General features: G+C 36.5%; 1 pseudogene; it reads right to left on the bottom strand.

The window, feature by feature from the left end:
* Positions 1-1,726: 1,726 nt before the first annotated feature.
* LOC118535629 (dnaJ homolog subfamily B member 6 pseudogene) lies at positions 1,727-2,535 on the bottom strand (annotated as a pseudogene).
* Between the last annotated feature and the right edge of the window lie 24,760 nt (positions 2,536-27,295).

The raw sequence follows: 27,295 nt of genomic DNA, 5'->3' as shown, positions 1-27,295 counted from the left end.
ATTGCATTCCCATGGTGTAGTTTAACAAGTTCCTCTGTCCTCTGTATTTCCTATAAAATGATAATTGTGGCTGGAGATTAGCCACAATTGTATCTAGAGACTTGATTGGATCAAGAGGTTTGATTTTTTTTCAAGACTTAATATGTGGTGTTGTCTTCTTCCATTAGGAAGCATACAGTGTCTGATTATCTCTCTAAATATATTTATATTAACTTAGAATATCATATGTGTTTATCCATAATTTGATAAATGGTTCTATTTATTGGAGTTCAGCTTCATTTTTCTTTCATAAATTGCATCCATTATTGTCTAACACTTTTCAGTTTCAGGCTCTTTAAAGTGAAGTACTTAAAGACTCTTGAAGTTAGCTGAGCATAGAGTTCTAGATGTTTTTCCTTCTAATCTCTTATAATTCTCTATCCTATGACTAATTATGCAGCAAATAAATTTTAACTTGTCTTTATTAATTCTTAATAATGCATTCAACTTAATTTGCCTAGAAGAATTTTCTCATCTGTATTTTATGTTGCTAAATTAAACTAAGTTATGTAATTACAATATAAGTAAACTGGAATACACAGGTTTGGGAACAAACAACTGGTTTTTTACAAGCAGTTAAACTGGGGGGTGAAAAAAATGTGTGGTTACCCATGAATTTCAGTATGTCTTGGGTATCAATTGATAAGTTTTGCAATGGGAATACAGAGTTAATGAGGCAAGTTAGTTAAATGGAAGTCTGTTAAAAGACCTTCTAGCACACTGTTGTCCAGGAGAACTTTCTGTGATGGGGATGTTTTATGTCTGTGTTGTCCAATATGGTAGCCACTAGCCACGTGTGGCTATTGAACACTTGAGATATGGCCACTGTGATTGAGGTGAAGCTAGAGAACTGAATGTTCAATTTAACTAATTCAATTAATTAACTTAAATTTAATAACCTTGGACAATTTAGTTCCAGGATACAAAATCTGCACTGGAGAATAACTGGCTCCAAAGTCTAGCTCTAGAGCCTATACTCTTAACCATAACACTATACAGTTTTGTGGCTTGGTGTTTCTTAGGACTTTTTTTTCAACGCACCAAATGCGCACACACACACACACACACACACACACACACACACACACACACATATATGGCAAATGACAAAGACCTAGTTTACCAGCTTTACTTTTTTAAGCCTAAGTTTAACATTATATTTAAACAATTGTCAAAACTTACTAAGTTGCCAGGATTCATGCAGTTAGAAAGCATCCTCAATTTATATTAAACCATAAATGTATTACCATTACACATTAATATCTTTCACTACTAAATACTAAAAAAATGAAATTATTGTTGTGGAAGATTCATCCAGGCAATATGAACTGCACAGCAGATTAACACTACTTGTCTCACATTGCAAACACATTGAGAAAATAGATCCATGCTGGTATTAATGCATGAAAGAGTCATGGCCACCTTGGATTACATTTCATAGAAAAAGCAAGATGCACACAAAGATTTACAATTTTAAAGACAAAAAAAAATAGCCCTAGGAGGCTCCAAAAATAAACTCAGAAGTCTGACAAATAGGGGCTACCATGAGTTGTGGTTATGAATACTTAAGATTAGGTACAGTTACACTGAAAGTCAAGTTCATTTGAAATCTTCAAAAAAAAAATTCCTGCTAATCCTCAAATGGTGCTCGTTATAGTTAACTTTTGTATTAATTGGTTGCATTGAATTACTTGTTATCCAAGCATAGCAGCTGCTCCTTACCATTTATTGTTAAGGACTTTAACTGGCTGTCTTCAACTTCGACTCTTTCTTGACCATTTTCAACCATTCTCTTTGTAATGATTTTCCTGCCACTAACAATTTTAGTTAAAGCTGATACAGTTTTGAAGCTGTCTGCCCAACTATCCTCAAATGACATGGAAGACAATGAAGTGAGGCTTCCATGACCTAGTGAACCTGAGGACGTAAATCCTGTATCAGAAGGAGCAAATTCCCTTCAAATTATGGAAATCCACTGAAGGAAGTGAAAAACATTTCTCTGCCTCGGCTTCTGTGGGGGGACCCCCCCTGTGGGGGACCCCTCAGCTTCTGTGGGGGACCCCGGGTTGAGTCCCCAAGAAAGTCCACAAGTGGGTTTTCAAAGAAGTTGAATAAAAACCAGTCTCTTCCACCAAATTAAAAAAAAAAAATTCCGTGAAGACATCGTCTGAATTATGGAAGGTGAAGCCAAACTCAAATGGACTGTCAAAACGACTTCCACCTCCACCGTTTAATCCTTCACCGTATTCATCATAGAGGTATCATTTTTTAGCATCTCATAATACCTCGTATACCTCAGCTACTTGTTTGAATTCTCTCTCTGCTGCTCGTTTATTCTCATGATTTTTACCTGGATGCCACTTCAGTGCCAGTTTCTGATAGTGCCTTTTTAATATTTTTGGCTAAGGCATGTCCGTGCATGCCCAGAATTTCAGAGTAGTTCACATGTTTTAACAGGCTGTTGGAACGAGGCCTCATTTCTGGTTTTAAGGTCATCTACGTGGGGCCCAGGACTCGGGAGCCGGCAGCCAAGTGCAGCCCGGGTCTCCCCTCTGTTCCCTTTCGCATGCTGTGCTGGTAACGGTGGCGGCCTGATGCTTCTCAGGATTTATTCTTAGATGTGTCATTGCCTTTGTGCATGATATTCCTTCTAGCGGAAAACTGTACCCTCGGAATCTCCAAACCTCTTAGCCTGCTGTGGTAACCAGTCTCCATGATAGTCTCGAATAAACCACGCCTCTGTGGTATTTACACACTGATGTGTTCCCTCCCACACCGACTCATGTGTAACCAATAAATTGTGTTGGCTGTGATATTGCCTGGCTTCTAAGGCTGTCGTTGTAAGAAGCCTTGGAGCCTCCACCTTGATCTCTCGGGGCAGCAGTTCTTGGAGCCCTGAGCCACCTTCTAAGAACCCACTTACCCTGCCAGAGGGATCTTATGGAGAAGCCCTGAGACTTCATGGAAAGAAGGAAGGTTCTAGCAGAGAGACACGAGTCTTTAAAGCCATCTCCTTCAAGGTACCAGGCATGTGAGTGAAACGTCTTGCATCCAACCAAACAGCCCAGCTGCTAAGTAAGTACCCAAGTTCTGAGATATGATATTTATTGTTTCAAGTTTTTAAAGATACTTTGTTACATTGCAATAGAGAGCTGGAACACCTGGCTAATTTTTATTCTTCCCTCAAGGGTTAGTTTAGGCATCACCTCTAAGAAACGTCTGATTTCTGTTTTTAATTCCCCTTTCCAGTTTGAGTTAGGTGTAGATCTTCTTTGCCCCAATGCCATATTACACGTCATTCTACATTTCTGGGTTTGGGCTATTTGCCCTCTAGACTGCAGGCTCCTTGAACGTATGACTTATTCTCCTTTGTGAGAGGACCTTATCCCAGTACTTGGTGCACAATGGCTATTCAAAATAAATGGACTAAATCACCGAATCTCAGGGTTGGGGGAACTTTAGATGCCATTTAAAACAACCCAGTTTGATCTACAAAGTGTTTGTCCATCCAGCCTGTGTGGGAAGCCCCTCACATGATGAGCATTTACTACTTCCTGAGGCAGCTTACCCCATCTTTAAACAGCTCAGACTGTTAGCACGTGCTTGTCAGCTTAACTCTTGTTTCTGATCACTTTTTCATTTCAGCTCCTCTCAGGAGTCCTGTGCTTGCTAATATGTTCATTTGTGCTTACTTGTGCACTGTAAACTCTTTTTTAAGCCTTTTTAACATTTGTGTTGTATGTACCTAACTGTATTATAAGTTTGGAAATAAAACTGCTCTCTTAGGTGTGTTTTATTGTCCTTCACTGGATGTGTTGCCTCCAGTTACCATTGGAGAGCATACTCAATGTATGCTCTTAGCTGACAGACCAGTAGAATGTACTGGTTAAGAGTGTGGGCTCTGTAGGCAGAAGTCTTGGGTTCAAATTCTGACACTAGCACATATTAGGGATTATGTGAAATTAGACAAGTCACTTGATCTAAATAAGTGTTTTCCTATCTGAAGAAAGATAACTTCCTCGTACATTGGTTGTGAAAATTACATGACATTGTGCACATAAGTAGTGCTTAACCAGAAGCTTGCATATCAGATGCTTAGTAAGTAGTAGTGACTCAAAACTATTATAGAAACACAGTGCCAGTGGACCAAATTAAGCATTCTTTCTCATATTGAGCATTAGATAATCACCTGGCTTTATTTTGTCTTCCTTATCTGTTTGTTTCACTTTTACCTGGCTGCTTTCTCTGTAAAACTTTACAATAGTGGCATTCAGTTTTTTGAGCCTTACCTGCTTTTATGGTAGAAGATTCAAATTAATAAATAACCGTATCTACACACAAGATGATAGATGCTTTTGTCAAAACCTTAGATAGTCACAAAACCATTTGGAATCAAAGCCTGTGTCTCACTTGCCAGAGGAAAAAAAATGTAAACAAGTCCATGATCTAATTGCATTGGTAACAGTGTCCATAAAGAATTGAGCTACTATTCTTTTGATTTCAACTTAGCTGTGTGACTCTTCTAGAACTCAGCTGCCTCTTCTGTAAAACAGGCAAAACATTTCTATTTACCCCTCAGGGTTTCTGTGAATATCAATGAGATGAGGTCCTTGAGGGCAGGTGTTGGGGTAGGGGAATGCTTTCTCTCCACTCCTGATATTTTTTTCCAGACAGAAGGCCATCCATTAGTGTAAGACACCTGGCCTCTATTCCTTACTCATTCTTTACTGGGGATGGGAGAGGAGGAAATTTTTTTGCTGATTTTGGATGCAGAAATTAAGTGTCCATAGTGAAGCAGCTGCCTACAGGGAGCATGTAGACTGCCCTGTTCTCCAGGGATGCTTTTTCCGGGTCCTAACCTGCTAAATGGTTAAGTCTATAATTCTGGAATTCAGATTATGAAATCTCCTTGGCTTTAGAAGCACCAGATTCTTGAATATCTGTTTTATGAGGAATGAAGTTAGTATTTTGGTATCTACCTAACTTACTACTACGTCCTACATAGGACAACAGAGTTGGCTCAGAATTTGAGCAGGAAAGAGGTATTTATGGGGCTGCCTCAAAGACCCCAAAGGCAAGGGACTAGGTTTTAGTCCTTTTTAAATCATTTTTATGGCTCTAGCACTTAGCACAGTGTCTGGCACACAGCAGATACTTAATGCCTTATGTTTGAACTCTTTTGAATAATATAAAGTCCTATGCAAATAAATGGTAATATTTATTATTAAGAAAAACAGCTGTCCTACCAGATTTGTATATTTCAACTCCAGGAGAAGCTATTACCACGACATCGTTAATGCCCCAGGAAATTTATATAACCATTGTCTTAGCCATTTTGGGCTATTCTAACAAAATACCACAGACCAGCTTTTAGACAGCATATTTTTTTTCCCTCACAATTCTGGAAGCTGAAGTCTGAGATCAGAAAGCCAGCGTGGTTGGATGAGGAACTTCTTCTGGGTTGCAGATTTCTTGTATCTTCACATGGGAAGGGGTGAGCTAGCTTTCTGGGGCCTCTCTTTTTTTAAGATTTTATTTATTTGTTTGAGAGAGCAAGAGCAAGCTGGGGAGGGGCAGAGGGAGAGGGAGAAGCAGATGCCCCACTGAGCAGGGAGTCTGATGCAGGGCTCGATCCCAGGACCCCAAGATCATGACCTGAGCTAAAGGCAGATGCTTAACTGACTGAGCCACCCAGGCACCCCCCGGGGCCTCTTTTATAAGGGAATCAATCCCCTTCATGGAGGCTTGGCCCACATGATTTAATCACCTCCCAAAGATCTCTCCTCCTAATATCATCACCTTGGGCATTAAGTTAACAACATATGAATGTTTGGAATGGGGGGCATAAACATTCAGACCACAGCAATCATGCACTATGCTCCAAAGATTCTGTAAAGTAGAATGAAGAGCCCAGTCTTCCTGCATACACTACAGATTAGAAAATTTAGGTACAAAGCAGTGAAACAATTTACTTATGCTCTCATAGCAAGTTTATAGTCATGTTTGGAGTAGAATAACAACTTTAGACCTTTATTAGCTAGTCTGGGTTCTTATTTTGAAATTTTATAGAATACACTGAGACCATATCTGTAAGCTTCCAAATCACTAAATGTAGATGCCAGACTTGTTTACAAGTCCATTTGTGAGATCTGAAATAGTTGGATATGTTTTGGAATCTTTGGATCACAAAGTCATTGAGGCAGTTTGGATGGAGGAAGTAAGAGACTATCACAATAAAAAGGAGGTGTGAAGTTTTTGATTGTTATCAGAAGAGTAATTACCAGCAAATTGCCACGTTTATAGAGATAGCAACAGATGTGTGACAGCTGGGTTAATTGAATGTCTGGTGGGCCTTTTTCTATATAAGATAATTCCATGTGCATATTATGGAAAAGAAAGCAGGTGTGACCAGTCAATTGTCAAATGAGGAGCATAAGTATCACCTGGAGAGTGTACTGATCTACTAAACTTAATGGTTTGTATTTCTTAGCTTACAAGATAATCTAGCAATCGATTTTTGATGGTGTGGTGATAAATTTTACACCCAGAGAGCACATATTAATATAAAAGTATATGGCAAAGAGTTTCCTATTTCTAGCTCTTATGTGAAGGCTTTGCAAAATGTACATTGATGTGAATTTCTGAAGCTGTACACCCATCTCAGCACCACTATGTATATGGCACTGAAGTTAGCAAGTTTGGTGCTTCCACAGACGGGGACTGCCAGAATATTCACTAATTCTTGACACATGTAAGAAAGTACAGGACTGATGGGAGAGAAATCTAGTCACTGGCCATGTCACTCCACAGTTTAGGGACTTGGAACATATTAGTCATTGATCTCTCTGGGCTTCAGTCAATTCCATGTCACCAGAATGAAATGATGGAATTCAATGATCTTTAAGTCCCTTCTGTGGTTCTATCTCATTACAGGAAAAACAAACAAACAAAAAAAACAAAACGGTGTTTTAGCAATTTTTTTCTTTAATTGTCAGAGACTTAAGACAACAAATTATCAATGCTATTATCTTGTGATAGCAAATATGTCAGAAGCATTCAGTATTTGTTGATGGGATGACTGATTATCTCATGTAAACAATTGAGGATGAAAAGTAGAAGAAAACGCCTAACTCCAGTCGTGAGAGTCCTTTTTGTGCTTCCAAATATGTATCATCTGTTCCGATGTAGGACATTAGTTTGTGTAATTTCTACTAGCTGCTGAATGGAAGGTGGCTACAAGGATTTGTTCAAATGTAGATAATCACCACATACACATTTCCAGTAGAGTGGACCAAGTAGTTCTTAAACTTCACCACAATCACCTAGAGAGTTTGCAAGAGATGCAAATTCTTATTGGTAAGACAGGTACCTCACTTAGAGAAAAGTACCATAGATTTTGAAGTTCCTGAATCCAGAGTTAGAATTCTGTCACTTATTAGCTCCACACTTAGCCCCCCAGCCCTCTAAGATGTCGTTGCCAACTATTTGATCTAGCTTCTCCGTGTTCCTCGTCCCCCATCACAGGCTCCAGACCCACTGAGCAAGGCAGTTGTCTGTTTTGTTCTCCCCTTGGGTAAAGAAAGGCCCCTAAGTGAATGTTAACTATCCAATTCCCTTACTGCACAGTTGAAGTTCTCCATTCTGTCTCCTTCTCTCCTCCAGTCCCCTTTCCTGTCCAGGCAGGTCTACCATACCTCTGCCCCCAATACAGTTATTTGACCAAGAGACTCAGGGTTAAGTACTGTTTGAATTTACTTTCTTTACAACTCTTATAGTTTCACATGCATGAGAAAGAAGTCAGATGTATAACTTCCGTGTGCAAAACTCAGAGCCAATCCTATAGTTCCATTACAGTTGTCCCAGCTGCCCCATCCCAAAACACCCACTATTTCTCTATTCCATCTATTGTGTGTGATAGTCAAGAAATCAAGGGGGACTGCTTGGAGGAAGCTGTATTTGGCTGGACTTTGCAGATATCCTGTCCCTTTCTTCAAAGATGGAGAGAAAGGGCATCTAGAAAAAAGCAATAGTGTAAGCAAATGCATAAGAGAGCAGAGCATTGGTTCTCAAATTTTAGTGTGCATTAAGAAGCGCATGGGAGGTGGGGCCCAGGTGGCTCAGTCAGTTGAGCATCCAACTCTTGATGATCTCAGGGTTATGATCTCAGGGTCATGAGATCAAGCCCTACATCAGGCTTGGCACTCAGCGTGGAGTCTGATTGTCCCACTCCCTCTGTTCCTCACCCCACTTGTGTTCTATCTCTAAAATAAATAAATAAATAAAAATCTTTTAAAAAAACACACATGGGGATTTTATTTAAAATGCAGATTCCTGGGCCACACCAAAAGAGATCCTGATTAGATTAACCTGGAATGGAACCCAGGAATCAGCATTTTAAACAATCTCTTCGGGTGATTTTTTTTTTTAATATAGTGATTCATGAGCAAGACCTAGAAAAAACTAATGGAAATGTAGTCTACCCTTACATATATTAGGATGTATCATAGGTTCCTATACCCTAAAATGTCCATTTGACTTATTTCAATTGATCAAGTATTTATCAAGCCTCTATTATGAGCTGTTACTGTATATAGAATAGTGATTCTCAATGTGATCTCTGTACCAGCAGCATCAGCATCACCTGAGAATTGGTCAGAAATGAAAATTATGGGGCTCCAACTCAGACCTACTGAATCAAAAAGTCTGGAGTTGGGGCCCAGCGATCTGGGTTTGGGCAAGCCTTCCAGTTGATTCTGATGCCTGATGAGTTTGAGAACCCCTGCTCTAGACTAGTATTGGCTTTGTGTAATGTAGTTGGCCTTCACATTTGCTGTTAGATCCTCTCTGTTCAAATCAGTATTTTAAAAATGAGTGGAAAGACACCGGGTGTTATACACAAACAGTGAATCATGGAACACTACATCAAAAACTAATGATGTAATGTATGGTGATTAACATAACAAAAAAAATAAATAAAAATGAGTGGAAAGAGATTTAATTCATAATTTAGCAAAATAAAAATATAAGAGCTGATATGTTATAGAGCTGATTATTTCTTCATACTGGTAAAAATCATAAAGAATCTTTAGCAAAATTAGCAAATATTAACCTAATTTAGTTATTTAAACCAATGGATATGATGGCATGATTTTATTTTCCTGTGAGTATGTAAATTACACGTTTGTTACTATTTTCTCAACATAATTATAATTAATCTGTGGAAATGCAGTTTTATTTTAGCCTAGAGCAGTGGTTTTCACCTTTTGCACATTAGAATCACCTGGGAAGCTTTTAAAAAGTAGATGCCTAGATGTGCCCCCTCTCCCCATTCTGATTTAATTGGTTCCGTTAGGGCACAAGCATTGGATATCTTTTAAGAGCTCCTGAGAGGATTGTTATGTGCAGCCAACTTTGAGAACCACTGGCCTAGAGTTTTCTACATGGCTGTTATTTTGCTTAAACTTCTAACCTCTGTTTAACAGCAGATGTTCCTTAAAAAATGTAACAATAAGAGTTCAGACAAAAAGGATTCTACAAAAGCAGCAGTGGTTATCAGGTTAAGAAGTTATAATTCAAACCTCTTCCATTGGACAGTGAGTGGATTATTTAATGTTCTTTGGTGGTAGAGATCTGGACAGTAAAGTCCTTGAAATCAGGGACTGTGTCTTGTCACTTTTATGTCCTCACTGCCCAGCACAGAGTAGAGACAAAAGTATTTGTTGAATAAATGGAAAGGAAGTAAGGGAGGAGTGAGCCAATTAACCAGCAAGTTTCTGTGTTCCTATCTACTGTTTTCAAATATCATTCTAAGATTGTGTTCTTATCTACTATTTTCACATATTGGTCTAGGATTGTGAACAAAGAAGCAAAGAAATAACAAATATGGTTCCTATACTCTGACAATTTACAATGTTGAAATAAGATATGTATATATTAAAAATAATATAAAACTTAAGAGATTGGATTTTGTAAGAGGAAGAGTTTATAATGGGTTGGAGTAATCAGGATGGACTTCACAGAGAAAATAGAACTTGAGCTTTTGGATGAAACAAGGAGAATAATCCAATAAGGAAGAACATTATAAGCAAAGATGCAGAAGAATTTTGGAAGCTAAAATTGAAAAGATAGGTTTGGGCTAGATTTTGGAGAGTCTTGGATGCCAACTGAAGTGTTTGAACTTTTGGATTTTATCTTACAGAGGAAAGAGAGGCATTGGTATGTTTTGTTGGTTTTTAACAGGAGAGAGACCTGACAAAAATAGCATTTTAGACCGATTATTCTGGTGATAGGATAGCTATCAACAGGTAGATGGAGTTTGGCATTGATGATAGCTGAGACAAGTATGAGGGTGTTCAAGGTATGTCATTGAAAGTCATGCATGGAATTATGCCATGACAGCGGGAACAGACAGGAAAGGACAGATGGAGAATTTTTGAATAACTGCAATAGCAATAAACACACATACTGAATAGCAATATACATATTGAATGCTTAATATGTGCCAGGCAATGCGATAGGCATTGAGAGTCATCCATGGGCTCATATGTATGATTTTTAAACAATTGGTACAACACAGGCATCCTAGGATTCCACCAATCCAAACTCATGAAGTCCAGTACGTTGTACCAGTGTTTACTGACTGAATATCAGTCCAGACTAAGCAGTGAATAAAACAGTCTGTGTGTTTATGGAACTTACATATGTAAAAAAGGATATGTTTGGTGCCAGAATATTTCCCACTTAGGGAAAAGGCAGCCCACATAAAGTTGTGATTCTAAAAATGGTCCCCTGGACAACCAATATGTAGAATTAGAGTTGACTTGAATCTTGAATAACAAGGGTGTTAGGGATACCAACCCCCCATGTAAATGAAAATCCACATATAATTTTTGACTTCCCCAAAACTTTACTAATAGCCTACTGTTGATCAGAAGCCTTACCAATGTCAATTAAAACATATTTTGCCTGTTTATATGTATTATATATTCTTTTTTTAAAGATTTATTTATTCACTTAGAGAGAATGAGTGGGGGGAGGGGGAGAGGGAGAGGGAATCCTCAAGCAGACTCCCTGCTGAGCATGGAGCCTGATGCATGGCTCAATCCCAGGACCCCGAGATCATGACCCATGCCAAAATCAAGAGTTGGCTACTTAACTGACTGAGCCACCTAGGCGCCACATATATATTGTATTCTTAAAGTAAGCTAGAGAAAAGAAAATATTAACAAAATCATAAGAGAAAATACATTTATAGTACTATATTTATCAAAAAGATTTTGCATATAAGTGGGCCCACACATTTCAAACCCAGGTTTTCCAAGGGTCAGCTGCAGTTGGACCACTTCTTAATTATGTTGAAATTCTTATCTTTTTCCTTTCATTTTGCACTAAACTACCACTTTTGACACCTCCTCCATGGCTCCTGGGGCTTTTTGTAAATCCCATTCTCTGCATAGATTGGACCTGTTTACTTCTTACTACTTTGTTATGAGCTTTTCACTCTCTAGTTGTGCCACATGTGACAGATCCACCAAGGCTTAGTCATAGTTGAGGCCATGTCATGTCAATCATTATAGCAAGATTTTGAGCTTGAGGGGGAGAGAGAGAGAAGGAAAGACACGCAAATTTGGTCCAAGTTTACTGTTTGCTAGAGAAGGGAGTTATTTTAGGTCCAGTTGTTTTTTTTCAGACCTCTTAATGATTGCACTTTTGCATAATCAATGGGATCACCTTTGTAGTAAATCCTTTCTGCTTGTTAAAATGTCTGAAAACACCAGACTGACCATTTTTCAGACTGTTTCTTAATCACCTTTAATCAGGTATAATTTTTCAAATCATTCATTAAAAGTGTTATCTTTTACACAAAGGACATTCTTAATCATTAAACACTGGCAAAATGAAATGTGTTGTTGAAACACTGGGGAAGGTCAATTTTTCAGAGTACCAACATTTAAGACCATTTTATTGTCTAAGACTTCTGTTTAAAAACAGAAAAATAACCTTTTTTATCTTATAAAAATAAGAGTTCATTGTAAAAAGTACTTTGAAGATAGAGAAAATTCAAAATTAACTAAAAGCGCTCATATTTATACAAAAATGCACAACAAAATGTCAAGTAATTATTTCATCTCAATACTTTTTTTCTAGCATAGAATGATGCATTGTCTATAATTTTGTATCCCAATATTTTATTTAATATTATACCTAAAGCATTTTCAAAGGTCCCAAAATATTTTTCTAAAATGTAGTTGTAATTGCTAGATAATGTTATAACCTATGGATATACCATTCTTTATTTTACTATTTCTGTACTACAGGATATTTAGATTGTTTTTATACATGGCCGTAAACCATACTGCCATAAATCTTACTTTCCTGAATTTCTGATCCTTTCGCTAGGTCATAAACCTATATTTGCAATTATTGTGACCAAATATGTGAATATTTATAAGGCTCATTATACATCTTATTCAGGAAGATTATACCAAAATAATATAGGTGAGTGTCTGTCTCACTGTATTCTTACCAGAATTGAGTATTACCGCATGGAAAAAATGCCATCATTTTTGTTTCTTTAAACTGGCAGACTAGGTGCCCAGACTGACTCTCTCACAGAAAACAAAAATACTTTATAAATCTTGAATACATCCATAAGGTAGGTGGAAAAAAAATAAGTTATCATCTAGTGACCAAATGAAGGGAGAGATGTAAAAGAGTTAAGCAGTTCTCCAAAGCCAAAGTTTACCTTAAGAGCATTTGTTGAACCTAATGAAGTAGTTTTTCACAGCCTTCTGGAGGTCAAGGAATAGGAGACAAAGCCCACCTAAGATGGAGAATCTAACAGGACATCCTCCCACAGAGCTTGGGCCCTAAAGGGCCATACCCACAGTTTAAGGGTTGACTAGAAATAAATTTGTTCCAAACTATACTACCTGCTTTGAACATTGGTAGGGATGTGAGGTAATCCTCTCTTGAGATTTTATAAAGTAGTCCTCACATAGGTTTACAGCCCAAATAAACAACACATCTGTGGCCTGGAAAACCTAAAGCTGAGTATTTACTTTAAAGCCAATCTAGACTGACGGTTCCTCCAAGGGCCTGATAGATCCAAACTCAAATCCTTTCTTGAGGGAACTCACCTTTATTCCAAGCCCAAGATAATTTCCACAGAAAGAGGTTGAAGGAAAATAAGGGGAAAAAATCATTGAATAATCCAGAAAAAGTCACCATGACTGAGAGCCAGTAGAAACAAAAGACAATAGAATAAGATCCCCAAAACTTCATTTGTGTAACTATCAAACTCAGGAGAAAATAATTGTTTTCTCTATTTCAATAAATTAAAGAGAATTAAAAATGTGAGTAAAGAGCAAGTGGATATAAAAATAAACCATACAGAACTCATAAAAATGGAATATATTGGGGCACCTGGGTGGCTAAGTTGAACATCCAACTCTTGGTTTCAGCTCAGGTCATGATCTCAGGGTCGTGAGATCAAGGCCCACCTCGGGCTCTGTGCTCAGCAGGGAATCTCCTTGAGATTCTCTCTCCCTCTCCCTTTACCCCTCTCCCCACTCTCTTGATCTCTCTCTTTCTCTAAAAATAAATAATCTTTAAAAAAAATGGAATATATTATAATGAAAATTAAAAATGCAGTGAATGGCTTTAACAAAGGGTTACACAAAACTAAGTAAACATTTAGTGAACTATACCAAATAACTGAAGAAAACCCACAGCCCAAAGAGAAGAAATGAGAAATGAGAGAGGTGTTAATAGACTTGTAGGATAGACTGAGAAGATCTAATATACATGTAATCAGAGATCCAAAAAGAGAAGAAAAAGTAAAACAGAGGAAATATTTGAAGATATAATGGTTGAACTTTTTGTAAAAATGTTAAAAGACATCAATACATAGATTCAAGAAGCTTAACTAATCCCAAGCAAGATTTTAAAAAGAAATCACCTAAAAAAATCACCTAGAAACATTATGTTGAAATTCTAGGATACTGAAGAAATCCGAAAACAACTGGCAAACTAGAACTCTCTACCCAACAAAAATATCTTTCAGGCAGAACAAGTATAATCCAAAATGGAAGGTTTGAAAAGCATGAAGGAATATTGAAGAAATAAGTATTTAAGTAAACATAAACATACACAGAATATTTAAACAATAATGATGCTTTTGGAACAAAAAACTGAATAGTAGATAATAAAAGCATATAAATCAAGAGAAGTTTTGATCAAATTAGATCAGGCTTAGAGTATCAGAAGATTCTTATATTATTCAGTTGGAGGGTAACTATACTCATGAATTTTAGGATTTCAAATGATTGTTATTGTACAGACAACAGTCTGATCACAGTGGGATTATGTTAAAAATCAATAGGTAACTGGGGTGCCTTGGTGGTGCAGTCAGTTAAGAAACCGACTCTTGGTTTTGGCTCAGGTCATGCTCTCACAGTCCTAAGATGCAGCCCCGAGCCCAGCTCCCCACTCAGCGCAGATTCTGCTTAAGATTCTCTCTCTCTCTCCCTCTGCGCCTCTCCTCCAAACTCTCTCTTTCTCAAATATATAAATCTTTTTAAAAAAATGAATACATGACCATAAAAACCCCATATGCTTGGAAAAGAAGATACTTTTTTTTTTTTTAAGATTTTTTTTTTTCTTTTAAGTAATCACTATGCCCAACATGGGCTTGAACTCATGACCAGGAGATGAAGAGTTGCATGCTCTACTGACTGGGCCAGCCAGGCACCCCAAAGATATACTTTTCTTTTCTTTTTTCTTTTTTTTCTTTTTTTTAAAATTTATTTGACACAGAGAGAGAGACAGCAAGAGAGGGAACACAAGCGGGGGGAGTGGGAGAGGGAGAAGCAGGCCTCCTGCCGAGCATGGAGCCTGGCGGAGCCCGATGCGGGGCTCAATCCCAGGACCCTGGGATCACGACCTGAGCCTAAGGTAGCCGCCCAACTGACTGAGCCACCCAGGCGCCCCTTCTTTTCTTTTTTCTTTTGTTTGTGTGTGTGTGTTTTTTTTTTTTGTGGTAAGATCAAAGGAGAAATAAACAAATTGAAGCTCTGAAATACTCGGAAATTAAAAAATAATAAAAATCCAGCATAACAAAGCTTAGGTCTAGCTAAAGCAATAATTAGAAGTTACAATAATCCTAAATGCTTATTTTAAAAGAAAGAAAGGCTGGAAGTTAATGACAATCATACGTTTCAAGAGTTTAGAAAAAATAGAAAAATAAATACAAAAAAATAAGTAAAAGAACAAAAAGTAGAGCTTAGTGAAATAAAAAAAACCTATATATAATAGAAAGGACCAACACAGACAAGAGTTAGTTATTTAGGAAGAAAAATAAAGTTGACTGGTAAAATCACTGGTAAAAGTGAGAAAATAATAAAATAAAATATATGGCACAGATGCACAATATTAGGGATGCTAAAGCACATATAATAAAAAAAATGCAGCTGCTGTTAAAAAGATAAGATATAAGAACAATTTTATGGCAGTACATTGGATACCTTACATAATATGGAAAGATCCCTAGAAAATGATATAAAGTGTCTCAAGAAGAAATATAAAATCTGAATAATAGTATAATTACTAGGGATAGTAATTGATTTAAATCTTTCTACAAATAAAATTCTATGCTCATATAATTTTTAATAGTGAATTCTACCAAATATCTAAGGAATGAATTATTTTCATCTTCTGCATACTATTCCAAAGTATATAAAAAGAAGGGATACTTCCTATTTCATTTTATGAGGCTGTCATAACTTTGATACCAAGTCCTGACAAAAATATCTGAGAGGAAAATTATAGAACAATATCACTCTGAATACAGATGAAATTCCCAAACAAAATATTAATCAGCAGGATTCAGCAATGGTTATAAAAGGTAATACAGAATCTATATCACCCTGAGTTTATTCCAGAAATTCCAGGCTGTATTAACATTAGAAAAGGAATTAATGTAATTCACAAAATTAATTTCAGTGCAAATCAATGTAAATAGAAAAATTGATAAAATTCTTTATCCATTCATGATAGACATTTTTAGCAAACTAAGAGTAGAAGGGAATTCCTCTAATAATACCAAAATTAAAATTTATGGTATACTTTATTTGACTTTAAGACAACTCTTCTTATAATTATAGAGAATGGTCATCTTTTATAAACATGATTGTCTCTGTAGAAAATTCAAATAATTTAGATGCATATTTTATTAGGAATTACAGAGAGTGCAGTATTTCTGAATTCAAAATAAGATACTAAAATGCCTTTCTATACTCCACTAAAAACCCAGAAAATGAAATGAAAAGGAAATATAGCTTTTGATGCTATTTAAAAATATAGTGCCAAAGAACAATTTTAACAAAATCATGTAATCTTTATGGAAAAAAATGTAAAAATGTATTAAATGTATTAGGACTTTAAATGACTTTAAATGGTACCTTGAATTCATATTAAGAAATTAAGAGAAGCAGAAATGGTCACTAAGATTAATATAACACATTTTATAAATATATACTTTGTCTCCTTTCTCCTTTCAGGTTTTTAAATGACCTACCTTATAAAGTAATAATTATAAAAATGCACTTTTGAACTTGTTACATACATAGATGAAATATGTACAGCAATAGCACAGAAAAGGAAATAAGAGGGACTAGGTATAATGTTTTTATATCCCACAGAAAATAGGATAGTATAAATATGAAATGGATTCTGGTAAGTTCAAATGTATATTTTAAGCCATAGAACAACCAGTAAAAGAAAAGATGTTTACAAAATATTTAAGGGAATGAATATATCACACTAGGAAATATTCAATGAAAAACAGAAAAAGCAGTAAAGGAGGACAGAGGAAGAAAAAAGCCATGAGACCTATAGAAAACAAGTAAAATGGCGGATGTAAATCGAACATATCAATAATATCTTTAAATGTGAATAGATTAGAAAATCCATTGACAGATGAATGGATGAAGAAGATATGATACACACACACACACACACACACACACACTGGAATATTACTCAGCCATAAAAAAGAGTGAAATCTTGCCATTTGCAACAACATGGATGGAGCTAGAGAATATAATGCTAAACAAAATTAGCTGGTCAGAACAAATATCATATGATTTCACTCATATGTGGAAATTAAGAAACAAAAGTAATGAACAAAGGAAAAAAAGAAAGACCAAAAAATAGACTCTTAACTATAGAGAACAAACAGATGGTTGCCAGAGGGGAGGTGGGTCAGGGGGGGATGGGTGAAACAGATGAAGGGGATTAAGAGTACACTTATCTTGATGAGCACTGAGTAATATATGGAATTGTTGAATCACTATATTGTACACCTGAAATTAATATAACACTGTATGTAACTACACTAGAATTAAAAAAAAGTCCAGTCAAAAGGTAGGGATTACTAGCCTAAATTAAAAAAAAAATCCAAATATACACAGTTCATAGGAGGCACGCTTTAAAGATACAAACATGTGAATAACAAAACAGTGAAAAAGATATCATGCAACCATAAAATAGTTGGAGTGGCTATACTAATAAACAAAATAGAATTTAAAGCAAAATATGTTACTAGAAATAGAGACATTTTATAATGACAAAAGACAATACATTAGGAATGAATAATAATTTTAAATATATTGTTATGTACTGAATTATGTCCCCCCTCCAGAATATATTAAAGCCTTAACCCTGATTATGACTGGATTTGGAGATCTGGCCTTTAAAGAAATAATTAATTTCACTGAGTTATAAGGATAAGGTCCTAATCCAATGTGACTAGAAGTGAAACAGATACCAGGGATGCTCAAGAACAGAGAAAAGGCCACATGAAGACACAGAAAGACGGTGGCCATCTACAAGCCAAGGAGAGAGGCCTCCAGAGAAATCAATCCTGCCAGTACCCTGATCTTGGACCTGCAGCCTCTAGAACTGTGAAATAATAAATTTCTATTGCTTCAGCCACCTAGTCTGTGGTATTATTTTGTGGTAGCTCTAGCTGACTAAAACAAGTTTTGGTACTATGAAGTGGGGTGCTGCTATAACAAGTACCTAAAAATGTGGACGTGGCTTTGGAAGTGGGTAATGGGTGGAGGCCTGAAGCATTTTGAAGTGAATGTTAGGAAGAAACTAGATTGCCTTGAAGAGACTATTGGTAGAAATATGGACATTAGTGGTGATTCTGGTGAAATCTTAAATGGAAATGAGGCACATGTTATTGGAAACTGGAAGAAAGGCAATCCATGTTATAAAGTGACAAAGAACTTGGCCAATCTATGTTCTAGTGTGTTTTGTGGAGGCAAAAACCAATAGAACAGCAAGAACAAATCAATGTCTCCAACTACAATAGTGGATTCATCAATACCGGTCCACCAGTAATTGACAGATTCAGCCAGTAAGGACAGTAAGGACATAGTTGAATTGAACAACACCATCAGTCAACTGGATGTAATTGATGTTTATGGAATACTTCATCCAACTGCAGCAGAATAAATGTTCTTTTCAAGCTCACAGAGCATTCACCAAGATAAACCATGGTCTGGGCCATAAAACACAACAAATTTAAAAGATTATTAATCACACAAAATATGTTCTCTGACCACAAAGGAATTAAAAAAATCAATAACAGAAAGATAGTTGGAAAACACCAAATCTGGAGGTTAAACAAAACACTTCTAAAAACATGTGGGTCAAGGAAGTCTCAAGAGAAATTTAAAAATAGTTTGAGCTAAATGAAAATACAACTTATCAGATTTGTGGGATGCAGTGCAAGCAAAGCTTAGAGGGAAATTTGTAGCATTGAATGCATATTTTAGAAAAGGAAATATCTAAAATCAGTAAGTTTCTACCTTAGGAAACTGTAAAAAGAGCAAATTAAATCTAAGCAGAAGAAAAGAAATAATAAATCTTAGAGAAGAAGTATCTACTAGAAGGTGACAGAGGGAATACTTTCTAATTCATTCTATGAGATCAGTAATCCCAAAATCAGACAAAGTCATTACAAGAAAGGAAAATTGGACACCAATATCATTTATGAACATAGATGCAAAAATATTAGGAGATGAAATCCAACAACATGTTAAAAAATTCACACCATGAATAAGTGGAATTTATTACAAATATGCAGCCTGGTTCAGCATTTGAAAACGAATTAATGCACTCCATCACATCAGACTAAAGAAGAAAACTCATGTGATATCAATAGATATAGAAAAAGCACTGACAAAATTCAACAACTATTCATGATAAAAACTCAGCTAGAAATAGAGGGGATCTTCCTTAACTTGATAGAGAACATCTACAAAAAGCTTTCAGCTGATATCATATTTAATGATGAGAAACTAGATACCTTCCTTCTAATATTAGGACCAAGACAATGTTGTCAGTTCTCACCACTGTCAGTCAACATTGTCCTGGAAATCCTTGCTAATGCAATAAAACAAGAAAAGGAAATAGAAGGTTTATAGATTGAGAAGGAAGAAACAAAACTATTTTTGTTTGCAGATGAAATGATTGTCATGTAGAATATCCCAAAGAATTAACAAAACTCCTGGAAATAATAAGCAGTTATAGCAAGGTTGTAGTATAAAAGGTTATTATACAATAACAAATTGCTTTCCTATATTGCAGCAATGAAAATTAGAGTTTGGAATTAAAAACTCAACACAATTTATGTATTGCATGATTTGCTTTGCTCATATTTTGTTGAGACTTTTGTGTCTATATTTATAAGAGATATTGGTCAGTTAATTTTCTTGGCATTATTTTGTCTAGTTTTGGTATCAGAGTCTTATAGAATGATGTGGGAAGTGTTCTAGTTTTGAAAGATCTTGAGGAGAATTGTTACTAATTTTTAAAATATTTGATAGAACTCAGAGCAGCCATTGAGCCTGGACTCTTCTTTGTCTGAAGGTTTTTTATTTAAGAATTTCATGTCTTTATTATAGGTCTATTCAGAATGTCTATGTCTTACTGAGTCAGTTTCAGAAGTTTGTGGGATTTTTAAAATATTAATATGCTTAATGTTTTAGAACAGTTTTAGGTTTACAGAAAAATTGGATAGTACAGTTCCATAAAGCTCCATACTCTCCTCCTTCACAGTTTCTCTTATCATCAACATCTTGCATTAATGTAGTATATTTGTTACAATGATGAGCCAATTTTGATAAATTATTATTAACTAAAGACCACAGTTTACATTAGGGTGCACTGTTGTGCATTCTATGAGTTTTGACAACTGTATAGTGATGTGTATCTATGATTATAGTATCATACAGAATATTTTTACGGCCCTAAAAATCCTCTGGACTCCACATATTCAGCTCTCCCACTCTCCTATCCCTGGCAATACCACTGATCTTTTTACTATCCCAATAGATTTGCCTTTTTCAGAATGTCCTATTGGATTCTTTAACTTAGGAATATACATTTAAAATTCCTCCATGTCTTTTTTTGTGGCTTGATAGCTAATTTCTTTTTATCATTGAATATTATTCCTTTGAATGGATGTATAACAGTTCATCTATTCACCTATACAAAAGACATCTTGGTTGTCTCCAAGTTCTGGCAATTATGAATAAAGCTGCTATCAACATTCATGTGCAAATTTTATGTGGACATGTTTTCAATTCATTTGAATAAATATCAAGGAACAGAGTTGCTGGATCATACAAGACTATGTTTAGATTTGTAAGAAACTACCAACTGTCTTCCAGAGTGGCTATAACATTTTTGCATTCCCATCGGTTATGAATGAGAGTCCCTGTTGCTCCACATCCTCACTAGCATTTGGTGTTGTCAGTTTTTTGGATCTTAGCCATTCTAATAGGTGTGTAGTAATGTTTAACTTTCTTTTTTAACACATCTTTGTTATTCATTTACATTTATTGTTAGACAAATCATCTAGACAGAACCTAAGATTTCATAAGAGACACAAATAAAATCTAGATGCTCAACATTAAGTAAAATTCCGTAAGGTTTCATTTTGTTTACAAAAACAGATGAATATGGCAGGGTTTTTTTTATTCTGGACAGAATTCCTGCTTGGGTGAAAAACATGATCTGCACAGAATATTTGCAATTAAGGGAAACTCATTTCACCAACAAAAATACCAGTCAAATTTTCAGAAAATCATGGGCATTTATTTAAATAAGTTTTATTTGAGTAATTCCTCTGGCATTTTGTCTTTTAGCAAGAAGACATACAACTATAAACTATATGACTTTAAGATCTCAAGTTTCTTTCATCCTTTTTGTATGAATACAGGAATCTGGTTTATGTCTAACCCTAACTGTGTTATATTGTCCCCAAACAATAGATTTGACTAACATTCAGTCACATATAACAGAGATTTTTGGCTTTCATTACAAAATTTTATTAACTTCGTTATCATCCCCTGGACCAAAAAAATTGCAATGCATTTACTCTGGGTAGGAGTCAAAATAGTCACTCCACACTTGACGTCTTCTCATTATGAGCAATTACCAGGAATATACTCCTCAGTATTTACATTAATTCTCTTCTTTCTCTGCACACCACTCCCCAATCTTTCATTTGCTTCTAACACTGAACCTCCCCTTTTTTTGTTAAATGTGTGGTAAGCCTCATGAACATTTCCATGCACAAAGAGATCTATAAAAGTGAACTACAGTCTTAATTTGCACCTCTGTAAAAACCATTGGTTTGCATAAAAGATAGTAAAAGTTCCTGAAAGCTGAAAATGATCTGTAGACAATCTAGCCTACACCTCCCTGCAGGATTACCTTTGAATAATTCTCCCACCAGCAGCCCTAAATCATTATCTATCATGTTTTATAGATTTCTAGAGAAGGCTTTTAAGACAACCTTGCAGTGTTAATGTTTAATGTTCCATAAACTATTGTCAGGATAAAATCCTCTTTTCTAACCTGTGGTTTTATCTTATTTCCATTTAAATTCTCTCTGAAGGTGGCTACTGTTCATCAAGTTCATTTACATTCTGACAACTGTTATTAATAATGGGCATGAGGCTTATGATTTCAACTCCAATGCCAATTTTCAGCTGTCATTTACCTGACCTCTCAGCAGCATTGGCACAGATGATCACTCCTTCAAAGTTGATATTGCTTATTCACTTGGCTTCCAGTAAACTACATTATTCTACTTTTTTTATTTTTCTGTTGCCTTACTAGATGTTCCATCTCGCTTATTTTCTGGATTCTTCTCTACTCCCACCTTTTAAAATGTTAGAGTGCCCCAGGACTCAATCCTTAGTCCTCTTTTCTTCTCTATCTACATTTGTTCCATCTGTGATGTCATTCCTTGGCCTTAAATATCATCTACACACTAACGGCTCCCAAATTTATATCTTCATCATAGACCCATCCCATGAGATCCAGAATAATATATCCCGCTGATGACTTGGCATCTTAAACTTAACATGCTCAAAATTGAGCTCCTCATTCTACCCTCTTCCACCCAAACCCTTTTCCCAGTATTTCCCATTAAAATAAATGAAATCACTGTTCCCTTATTGTCCAGGCCAGAATCTTTGGAGTCATCCTTGATTATTTTCTCTCCATAACCCACATACAGCTTATTATCAAGTCCTATGAGCTCTATCTTCAGGTGTATATAAAATGTCAACACCTTTCACCACTAACAACACTTCTACCCATGTCAAAGCCACTATCATCTCTCACTTATATTATTGCAGTAGATTTCTGGCTAGTTCTCTTGTTTCTACTCTTGTCCCCTGATAGTGTGTTTTTCATACAACATTCAGACTAAGCTTTCAGCTATTAACTGAATTGTGTCCCCCTAAAATTCATGTTGAAGTCCTAACCCCCAATGTGATAGTATTTGCAGATAAGGAATTTGGGAGATAATTAGGCTTAGAAGAAATCACGAGGATGGGTCCCATATGATGGGATTAGTGCCCTTATAAGAAGAGACACAAGAGAAGTTGCTTCCTCTCACTGTTTCCATATGTATGGAGGAAAGACCATGTGAAGACACAGCAAGAAGGTGGCTCTCTGAAATCTAAGGAGAGAGCTTTCAGTAGACATCTATCCTGCTGGCACCTTGATCTTGGATTTTCAGTCTACAGAACTGTGAGAAATAGGGGTGCCTGGGCGGCTCAGTTGTTAAGTGTCTGCCTTCGGCTCAGGTCATGATCCCGGGGTCCTGGGATCGAGGCCCGCATCGGGCTCCCTGTCCGCGGGAAGCCTGCTTCTCCCTCTCCCGCTCCCCTTGCTTGTGTTTCTCTCTCGCTGTGTCTCTCTCTGTCAAATAAATAAATAAAATCTTTAAAAAAAAATAACTGTGAGAAATAAATTTGTGTTGTTCAAGCCACCTAATCTGTGGTATTTTGTTATGGCAGCCTGAGCTAAGATACCTTCTAAAAATATATAAATTATATCATGTAATTTCCCTGCTCAAAACTTTCAAATAACTTTCTATCATTCCTAGAACAAAGTCCAAAGACCTTGCTATCACCTTCAAGATTCTATATGATCTAGATTCCTGCTACTTCTCTGACTTCATCTCTTAACTAGGATCCTCCTGGCTCATAGTATTTCAGCTTCTCTGGCTTCTTTCCTGTTGCTAGGTTATCTCAAGTTTTTCCTCTGTCCTGGAATTTTGCACTTGTTGCCCCTGCCCCTCTTTCTCCTAATAGTGTCATTATTCACTCTCTACCTTTAGATTTTTTTTCAAATATCATCTCAAAAATGCCTATTTAAAATAGCCATGTCTTTATCCATTACTTTTTATCCTCTCATCCTGATGAATTTTTCTCTATAAATGTATCATTAGATGATATTATCTATCTATTTCTATTTTCTTTTCTCCCACTATATGGTAAGTTTCATGAGGGCAGGGAGGGGTTATGTCTGTTTTGTTCACTGTTGTATATTTGTGCGTGGTAGATATTTGATAAATATTTAATGAAAAAAGTGATTGAGTCCGATCTCACAATCACTGCTCTCCATCTGGCTTTTTTGTTTAACTGTGAAAGTTAGGGTAAGGAAAGGATGACCTGGAGGGACTTTAGAAACAAAACATGAGACATATATTTAGGAACTCATTTTCAGTATAAGAGAATACCAAATTTTTTATTTTGATGTTTCCACACACAGCTAACTGCTCTGTTCTTTTACCCTGATAAAATACATGTTTGTGGTTGGGTAGTCTTCATGGTTTAAGATGAAGGAACCATCTGATACCTGTAGAAGTGAATTCAGATCCTATTAAATTTTCTATTTAGGCTAATCCTGTGATTTATTCATTCAGCAAATATTGAATATTTGGAGGAAAATAGGCTAGGAAATAAAGATGAATGAAGTCTAGTCCATGCCATGGAAGAACTCAGTCTTCTGGGGGACAGGCACACAATAAAATAATTTCAATAATGACATACTAGGGTAGGATTCAAGATATAGTGTGGGAACCTAGGGAAAAAGAATACCTAGGGGAAAAGTCAGAGAATGCTTCATAGAGGAGGTAACATTTTTTTTTTAAAGATTTTATTTATTTATTCATGAGAGACAGAGAGAGAGACAGAGAGAGAGAGAGAGAGAGGCAGAGGGAGAAGCAGGCTCCCAAGGAGCAGGGAGCCTGATGCGGGACTCGATCCCAGGACCCTGAGATCATGACCTGAGCCGAAGGCAGACGCTTAACCATCTGAGCCACCCAGGCGCCCGAGGAGGTAACATTTTAACTGATAAAGGATGAATGAGGCAAGTTGCCAGGTGACATACGCAGAGACTGTTTCTTGAAGGATGTGGTGCATGAGCTGGGCCATGACAAAAAGGTATGATGGTATAAAAGGGAATCTATGAAGGAGTAAATAAGTAGCATGGACAAAGCCACAGAGTCACATGACTTAAAAACAATTCATGATTTGAATGATTGCAAATAATGTGAGTGTACTGGGAGATATGGAAGATAAGACTAATATAGCCAATCCAAACTGATTCTGAGATTTCCAGAGTGGCTAATTAGCAGAACACACTATTGCAAATTCCATTCCCTCAGTGCACAGCTAGTTACAGTTAAGAGGTAAATTTGAAAAACTAGTCTAAACTATAGTGTAATGACTCATTTGTTATTGTTCTCAGGGACACTTAAATTTTATAGGAGGATGCCCAGAGAGAACAATGCATTATCTAGTAGAATTTTGGCATGGGCAAGTAGATCAGACTTAAGCTGAGGAATTTCCAGTAAGTTTTCCTGCCCTTAAAAATCATACCGTCATGATCTCTGTCTGCCATGCCAACTCATTGCCCTAGCAGATTTTATTTTTTAAAGATTTTATTTATTTATTTGACAGAGAGAAACACAGCGAGAGAGGGAACACAAGCAGGGGGAGTGGGAGAGGGAGAAGCAAGCTCTCAGCTGAGCAGGGAGCCCAATGCGGGGCTCGATCCCAGGACCCTGGGATCATGACCTGAGCTGGGGGCAGATGCTTAACGACTGAGCCACCCAGGCGCCCCTGCCCTAGCAGATTTTAAATTTCCCTGCAGTACTCTGTCTAAAAGGGACAAGAAAACGAATGAATTTAGTTTTAAGAATGTCAAAGAATTATCCCCCCTGATTAGAATTCCAAATACCCAGAAGAGATAAAAAGAAATAGTGTGACTTAGAAAATACTTGGTTAAGGGATGCCCAGGTGGCTTAGTTTGTTAAGCGTTTGCCTTCGGCTCAGGTCATGATTCCAGGGTCCTGGGATCAAGTCCCACATCGGGCTCAGCAGGGAGCCTGCTTCTCCCTCTGCCTACCTCTTTCTCTCTGACAAATAAAAATAAAAATCTTTAAAAAAAAGAAAGAAAATACTTGGTTAAAAAAAAGGAATTGAAGCAGCTGTGCTTTACCTAAGTAAAGAATAATACATAAAGGGGAAAAAATCCATCTGTTTTGAGTCATGAAATCATCCTCCAGGCTCCAAGGAGAGCTTATATCCGAGTGGGAGAGAAAGTGATTCTCTCTGTGAAACTCAATTCTAAAGAACAGCATCTTTTCCTTGAGGCCTCCTGGTGGGACAGATCTTCCTCTTTCATCAGTCTAGGTTACTGAACTGCAGATATGTGTAAAGGTTAAATTGCAATACCTCAGTTGGAACATTTAAGACCTGATGGTTGTTCATACCCTCAGTGGAGCACTAAAAACTGGAGCTCTGAAAATAGAACATAAAGAACATGTTCTTTTTTAAAAAGAAAGTAAAATGAAAATGAGTTCAATTTAGAAAAATGAAGCAAGTAAAGGTATCTAAGCATCTAAAAATGCCATATAACTATGTAGAGGAAAGAAAGTTCTAACAAATATACAGTTTCATGCCAAGTGAACCCTAAATTGAATTTAAAACAAGCTTTTATTTATTGATTATTAATATGAAGATACATATGTATTTTGGGTACTGTGTTAAGTGATGTCGATGATGACAAAAAGATCCTTTGTCGTTTGCTTAGAATCTAATTGTGGAAGCCAGTCATATATTGAGGACATTAAAGTACGTGGAAGTATTTGGTACAGACATACATATTCATGTGGTAGGCATTTCAAGTAAGGAAATGGTCACTGAAGGATGGTTTTAGATAGGGCAGCTCTTATGGAAAAGATGAATCTTGAACTTAGAGCTTTGAAAGAAGGAAATTTGGGGTTTTGAATGCTGAAGAGAGAGGAAAGAAAGCATTTTAGATTTAAGGAAGTAGAACAAGTGAAGGTAGAGAGGCAAGAATGTGGTATGTGATTTTAAGGGGGCCAGTTTGACAGAACTGGGGCCAGCGATCATGTTGGGGATTAGTGGGGGGTTAGGATGAATAGATAGGGTGGAGTCAGTTGATGGAAGGCTTGGAATGCCAGGTTGATTAGTTTTGACTTTATCCTATGGGCAAATGGATGCCCTTGTAGGGGAGTGACATGCTGAAAGCAGTGCCTTAAGATTAACAGAGCAGTGGTTTTCAGAAGGATTTGCTTGTCTGTGTGTGGTAAGCGATTGATAGGTGTGGGATCAGTGAAAAAGTTAACTCTGTTATTGCATTAAGGCTTATCAGAAGCAAATCTTTAAATTCTTCTCTAAGTGATTGGAATAGGGAACAAAGCCATGCTTTTTTTTTTTTCCTTCCAGTTCATTTGTTGACATTATTATATTTATTTTAGCTCTCCCTTTTTCTAATTTAGCATGCTGCTTGGGGGAGTTGGAAAGGAGGCAATGTTCAGGGTGTGTGAACCTCTCCCCCTATCTTCTTG

The sequence above is a fragment of the Halichoerus grypus genome, chromosome X (genome assembly GCF_964656455.1).
Source record: "Halichoerus grypus chromosome X, mHalGry1.hap1.1, whole genome shotgun sequence".
NCBI lineage: Eukaryota > Metazoa > Chordata > Mammalia > Carnivora > Phocidae > Halichoerus > Halichoerus grypus.
Note: the sequence above shows the minus strand (reverse complement) of the source record. Positions and strands in the feature narration are given on the sequence as shown.